The sequence below is a fragment of the Tamandua tetradactyla genome, chromosome 8 (assembly GCF_023851605.1).
Source record: "Tamandua tetradactyla isolate mTamTet1 chromosome 8, mTamTet1.pri, whole genome shotgun sequence".
Lineage (NCBI taxonomy): Eukaryota > Metazoa > Chordata > Mammalia > Pilosa > Myrmecophagidae > Tamandua > Tamandua tetradactyla.
Genome location: NC_135334.1, coordinates 93,482,496 through 93,489,261, shown reverse-complemented (window position 1 = coordinate 93,489,261; position 6,766 = coordinate 93,482,496). Strand labels below are relative to the sequence as shown.

The following is a 6,766-nucleotide window of genomic DNA, read 5'->3' as shown; positions in this document are numbered from 1 at the left end:
CTTGGGGAATGTTGTTTTGTTCTGTTTGTTTTTGTGCAGAATTTTCTTCCCAGCTCCTATGGTTTGTTTTAATTCTCTCTGTCACTCAGTGTCCTGTTTTCCTTGCATTTTTCAGTTCTGGAACCTTCCCCCCCACACATACCCTTTCTTCCTCTCTCTTTGTGAGGTTTTACTGTCTCTGGCTTATTCCCTAGTAGTGTATCCTACCTGGGGTGCCAGATGGAGTCAATGCAGGAAGATGTGTCACTCCAGAAAAGTCTGTTTGCCTTTAGGTGGCCCAGCCAACAGAGAATGGATTGAGTGAGAGCACAGCAGTTCTTACCATTTTTGTGGTCTCTCCCCTGGTTGCCCACCATTTTTTTGTATGCAGCATGACTTAGAGGCTTGTATTCTGCCTTGGGTCTATGTGAACTTGGGTCCTTGTGCCTGGATATGCATGGGGTTCTAACTAGCTGCTGTACGTGTCCCTATACTCTTCATCCCCAGAGAGAGGAAATGGGAAGGATCTGAGCCGCTACCTCTGAGCAACTCCCAAGCTGTGCTGAACAGAGTGAGGGGGAGGAAAGAGGACTGGCTGGCTGGGACAGAAATTTCCTACCTGATAGTTTTCTTTTTCTTCAGTTCAGCATTTGTGGAATCCTTCTCCAGTTTCTACTGTCCTTCAGAGTTCTAAGCGGTTAGGATTTGTCCTTTTATTTGCTGAATCTCTGGGGAGGTTTTTTTTCAGGGGATCTTGTGTTGTTATGTTGATGACATCCTGTAATGTATTTTTAATGTAAGCATTACTGCTGTTCCTCCGAGACTGCTAGTTCTGCAGTAATACAGCTGCTCACATATCTACTTGGTCAACATGACTCATTTCTCAAGAAAGATGGCATCACCCTACAACCAGTTCTTATTGGTGGACGTGAGAACACAGAGGGTGCCACCATTTTGGAAGAGGGGCCATGCAACTTCCCATATAAATTTGTTGATTGGCTTTAACATTTCTGCAAAGAAGGTTGTAGAATTTTTATAGGGATTGTGTTGAATCTATAAATTGCTTTGGATAGGATTGACATATTAATGATATTTAGTCTTCCAATCCATGAACACGGACTGTCCTTCCATTTATTTAGGTCTTCTTTAATTTCTTTTAGCAATGTTTTGTAGTTTTCTGTGTATAAGTCCTTTACTAGTTCAGTTAGATTGATTCTAGGTATTTGATTCTGTTTGTTGCTACTGTAAATGAATTTTTTTTCTTGAATTCTTCTGATCATTTGTTGCTTCTGTATAGAAATACTGCTAATTTGGGAGTGTTGATCTTGTGCCCTGTCACTTTGCTGAATTCATTTATTAGTTCTAGGAGCTTTGCTGTGGATTTTTTTCAGGATTTTCTGTAGATAAAGAGCATATCACCTGCGAATAGGAAAATTTTACTTCTTCCTTTCCAATTTGGATGGCTTTTATTTATTTTTCTTGCCTAATTATTGTGGCAAGAACTTCCAGTACATTGTTGAATAACAGTGTTGACAGTGGGTATGCTTGTCTTGTTCTTGACCTTAGAGTGAACGCTTTCAGTTTTTCACCCTTAAGTAGTATGTTTGCTGTGGGTTTTTCATGTATTTCTTTAATTATATTGAGGAAGTTTCCTTCTATTCCTAGTTTTCTAAGGTTTTTTTTTTTTTAAATCAAGAAGGGGTACTAGATTTTGTCAAATGCCTTTTCTGCATCAATTGAAATGATCATGTAGTTATTTTCTCTTCATTATGTGGTGAATTACATTAATTGATTTTCTTATGTTGGATCAACCTTGCATACCAGTGATAATTCCCACTTGTTGATGGTTGTGCCAGTTTGAAACTGTTGTGTGCCTCAGACAAGACATGCTCTTCAATCCTGATTCAATATTGCTGGGTGGGGTCTTTTTTTTTTGCATGGGCAGGCATTGGGAACCACGGGTGGGGTTTTTTTGATTAAGTTGTTTCCATGGAGATGTGACCTACCCAGTTGTGGGTGGTATCTTTTAATTAGGTGGTTTCCATGGAGATGTATCTCTACCCATTCAAGTTGGGTCCCTTATTGGAGTCCTTTAAGAGGAAAAGGCTTCAGAGCCAATACAAAGAAAGACCGAAAGTTTGGAGATGCAGAAAGAAAATGCCCCCAGGGAAGCTTTCTGAAAACTAGAAGGCAGAGAACCAGTAGATACCAGCCACATGTCTTGCCAGCTGAAAGAGGTCTTCCAGACCTATAGGCCTTTCTTGAGTGAGGATATCTTTCCCTGGATGCTTTAATTTGAATATATTTATGGGATTAGAACTGTAAACTTGTAACTTAATAAATTCCCTTTATAAAAGCCAACCCATTTTTGGTATATTGCATTCTGGCAGTATTAACAAACTAAAACACTGGTGTATAATTCTTTTAATGTGCTGGTGTATTCAGTATTTTGTCAATGATCTTTACATCTGTATTCATAAGAGACAATGGTTTGTAGTTGTTTTTCTTGTGGTATCTTTTTTTTTTCTTTTTTCCTTGGGGTATCTTTATCTGGCTTTGGTATGAGGGTGATACTGATCTTGTGGAATGAGTTATGGAGTGTTCCTTTTTCTTCAATTTTTTTGGAAGAGTTTGAGCAGAATTGAAGTCTTCTTGGAATGTTTAATAGATTCCCCTGTGAAGCCATCTGGTCCTAGGCTTCTCTTTGCTGGGAGGTTTTGATTACTGATTAATTCTCTTTACTAGTAATTGGTTTGTTGAAATCTATTTCTTCTTGAACCAATGTAGGCAACTTGTGTGTTTCTAAGTATTTGTCCATTTCACCTAGATTATCTAATTTATTGGTGTATAGTTGCTGATGGTAGTCTCTTATAGTCCTTTTTTTTCAGCAGAGTCAGTAATAATGTCCGTTTTTCATTTCCGATTTTCATTATGTGTATCCTCTCTCTTTTTTCTTTGTATGTCTAGCTAAAGGTTTGTTGATTTTATTGATCTTTTCACAGAACTAACTTTTGGTTTTGTTGATTCTCTCTATTGTTTTTTGGTTTTCTATTTTATTTACCTCTGCGCTAATCTTTGTTATTTCCTTCTTTATGCTCACTTTGGATCTATTTTCCTTTCTTTTTCTAGTTCTCTTAGTTTTGAGGCTAGGTTTCTGATTGGATAGGTCTTTCTTCTTTTTTTAATGTAAGCATTTAGAGCTATAAACTTCCCTTTCACCAAATCCTTTACAGCAACCCATAAATTATGTCTGTATATGATGATCATCTTTTTCCCTTCCCAGTGTTTTTGACTTAAAGTCCATTTTATCTTATGTTAGTATAGTACTCCAGCTCTCTTTTGCTTCTTACTTGCATGGTATATAGCTTTTCCATCCTTTCATTTTCAATCTACTGTGTCTTTGAATTTATGGTGACTCTTTTGCAGACAGCATATAGTTGGGTGATGCTTTTTTATCCATTCTGCCAATCTCTGCCTTTTGACTAGAGTATTTAATCCATTTACATTTAAAGTCACTACAGATAATGCAGGGCTTTCTTCTGCCATTTTTCTATTTTGCCTTTATATGTCTTATACCTTTTTTGTCCCTCAGTTCTTTTGTTAATGCCTTTTTTATTTATGTTTTTTTGTGTGTGTGTGTGTGTTGTACCCTGTTGTGTTACTTCTCTTTTCTATCTGGATATATTTTTCATGTTTTCCTTGTGGTTATCATGGGGTTAAAATTTAACATCCTAAATATATAATAATAATGATAGTTGGTTTGATACCAACTTAACTTCAATAGCCTATAGATATACTTGTCCTATACTCCTGTGCCCCCCATCTTTGTGTGTGTGTACTTGTTACCACTTATATCTTTGTATTTCCAGAACCAGAGTTTTGTTTTGTTTTTTTTCAGAACTCTAGATTTTTTCATTACTTTTTATGCATTTGCATTTTATCCCTTGTGAGAAGTAAGAATTGGAGTTACAAACCAAACAAGACACTTAATCTACTGGCATTTATAATTCCCCAAATGGTTACCTTTACAGCAGGTCTTTCTTTATACTGCTTTGAACCACTGTCTAGTGTCCTTTCCTTTTGGTCTCTAAACCTCCCTTTAGCATTGCTTGTAGGGCATGTCTAGTGGCAATGAACTCTCTCAGCTTTTGTTTATCTGGGAATGTTTTAATCTCTTCCTCATTTTTGAAAGACAGTCTCACCAGATATACAATTCTTGATTGACAGTTGTTTTCTTTCAACTTGAAGTATTTCAATACACTTCCTTCTTGCTTCCGTGGTTTTTAATGAGAAATTGGCTCTCTAATTGTGATTCCCTTGTATATAATAACATTTTGCTTTTCTTTTGCAGATTTCAGAACTCTCTCCTTGTCTTTTGCATTCAAGTGTCCTTTGTATTCACCTTTGCATAGTGTGAACAGTATAAGATGGGGTTATTTTCCTTCATGTTTATCCTGTTTGGTATTCTCTGGGCTTCTTGGATGTACATATTCACATCTTTTGGCAATGGTAATTTCAATGTCATTATTCTTCTTCGGGGACTCTCATAATGCATATATTGGTATATCTGATGGTGTTCCAGAGATCTTAGGCTATTTTCACTTTTTATATTTCTTTTTTCTTTCTTCTCCTCAGCCTGACTCATTTCAGGTGTCTTACCTTTGAATTCACTAATTCTTTCTTCTGCCAGCTACAATCTGCCCTTGAAACCCTCCAGGAAATTTTGCATTTTGATTATTGTTGTCCTCAACTCCCATAGCTCTATTTGGTTTCTTTAAAAATGTTTCTATCTCTTTACTAAGATTCTTATATTGCTCATTTATTGTTTTTCTTATATATATACTTTAGTTCTTCCTCTGTTTTTTTTTTTCCCTTTATCTCCTTGAGCATTTTTAAGATCTTCTTTTTTAAAAGCTTTGTTCAGTATATCTCCATTCTGATCTTCTTCATTGGTGTTTTTAATTTTTTTCATCCTCTTCTTTTTGGATAGGCTACCATGTCCTGTTTATTTGTCTAGTACTCTTTTGTTGCACACTGTATATATATATATATTTTTTTTAATTAATTAATTAATTATTCCATGGGCAGGCACTGGAAATTGAACCTGGGTCTCCACTGTGGCAGGCGAGAACTCTGCCACTGTGCCACATTTGCCCGCTCCACACAGTATATTTTAATATTTAAAAATATTAACACTGGGATTTATTCCTTGAGATTTCTGTTTCTTGAGTTTGAGAAAAGGTGCTGTTAAGATAGAGATTTTCTTGAGTTTCAGCCCTTTTATCAGGAAGGTATACCTGAGGGGAATGCATTGTGCAGGTTTTTCCCTGTCTTTCTGGGCCCGTGTCTCATTCTGGGCTTTTACTTGTTAGCTCTTCTTTGGAGTTTCCTGGTTTACAGGAGTTTGGTTGTTCCCTCTGTTTTCCAGGAGACTTACCTCCCTCTCTCAGGTGTTTGAAGCTAGCAAGCCTTTTGCCCCAGATTGCCCATCTCTATATTGCTTATACTTCTTTCATTCTGTCAAGCTGCTTTTGCCTGGAGGGTACATTCTGGGAGAGGGGCGCCATGGAGAGGACTTTCACAAGTCAATCTTCCCCAGCAAAATCAGGGCCAGGGACCCACTGAGGGGGCACAGATAGGCTTCAAAGTGCACTGGAGAGGGAGTCAGGAAGGGCACCAAAACTTCTTACATGACTCTCCAAAGCTGAGCTTTCTTGGTTGCCCAGAATATGCTGTCCTTCAGCTACAGCCCTGATGAAGCATCACATCTTTGTCTTTTCTGCAGTGGCCTTTATCCAGCGTGCATTAAAACAATGGCTGCCTCTGTTTTTGCTCAGATTGAAACAGTGGCCACCCTGAGAGCCAGGCACCTAGCAATCTAAAGTCGCTAATCAAATCCATGATCAGTGATTGGTCATGCCCACCCTGCTCTTGGATAGGAGGATTTTTATGTCCCTTTTGTCACCAGGGACCCCATGGGCCTGCTGCATGAGTAGAGGATGGGTGTCATCGTACAGAGAAAACAATTTACTGTTCTTTACTGTAATTTATCAGACTCTTCCTCCCATTCATCCTTGGACATTAAACAGTGTTCTTCTGGCCTTTGGAGTTTCAAAATAGTTATTTCAGACAGTTCCCCTGGTAATGGCCCAGCCAGCTCTGCTTGTGGCTGTAGTGAAGGCAAAGATTCTTGGGCATGTTACATATGGCTCAGGGTCAGACGGCCTGTCAGCTCCCTCCCTAGGCCATCACCAAGAAGACCCGTGTGATCCACTCTCATGTGTTGGGAGGCCATTTTTGTTAACAGCTGACTCTCAAATTCCAGACAGCTGAAGGATCTTTTTAAACTTTGAATTTGACCATTATTTATAGAATCCAAAGCATTTACAAGACTGTGCCAGTTTGAAAGGATGTATGTACCCTAGAAAAGCCATGTTTTAATCCTAATCCCATTTTGTAAAGGCAGCCGTTTCTTCTAATCCCTATTCAGCATTGTATGTTTGAAGCTGAAATTAGATCATCTCCCTGGAGATGTGATTTAATCAAGAGTGGTTATTAAATTGGATTAAGTGGAGGTGTGTCTTCACCCATTTGGGTGGGTCTTGATTAGTTTCTGAAGTCCTTTAAGAGAGGAAACATTTTGGAGAATAAGAGAGATTCTGAGAGAGCAGAACAATGCAGCCATGAGAAGCAGTGTTCACCAAGCCAGCAATCTTTGGAGATGAAGAAGGAAAATGCCTCCTGGGGAGCTTCATGAAACAGGAAGCCAGGAGAGAAAGTTAGCAGA

The 6,766-nt window shown here is 38.3% G+C and overlaps 1 protein-coding gene across 8 annotated transcripts in view; it reads left to right on the top strand.

Annotated features, from left to right (window-relative positions):
• The window catches only part of SERGEF (secretion regulating guanine nucleotide exchange factor), a 328,021-nt gene that overhangs the window by 137,184 nt on the left and 184,071 nt on the right, over window positions 1-6,766 (top strand). The window lies entirely within an intron of this gene.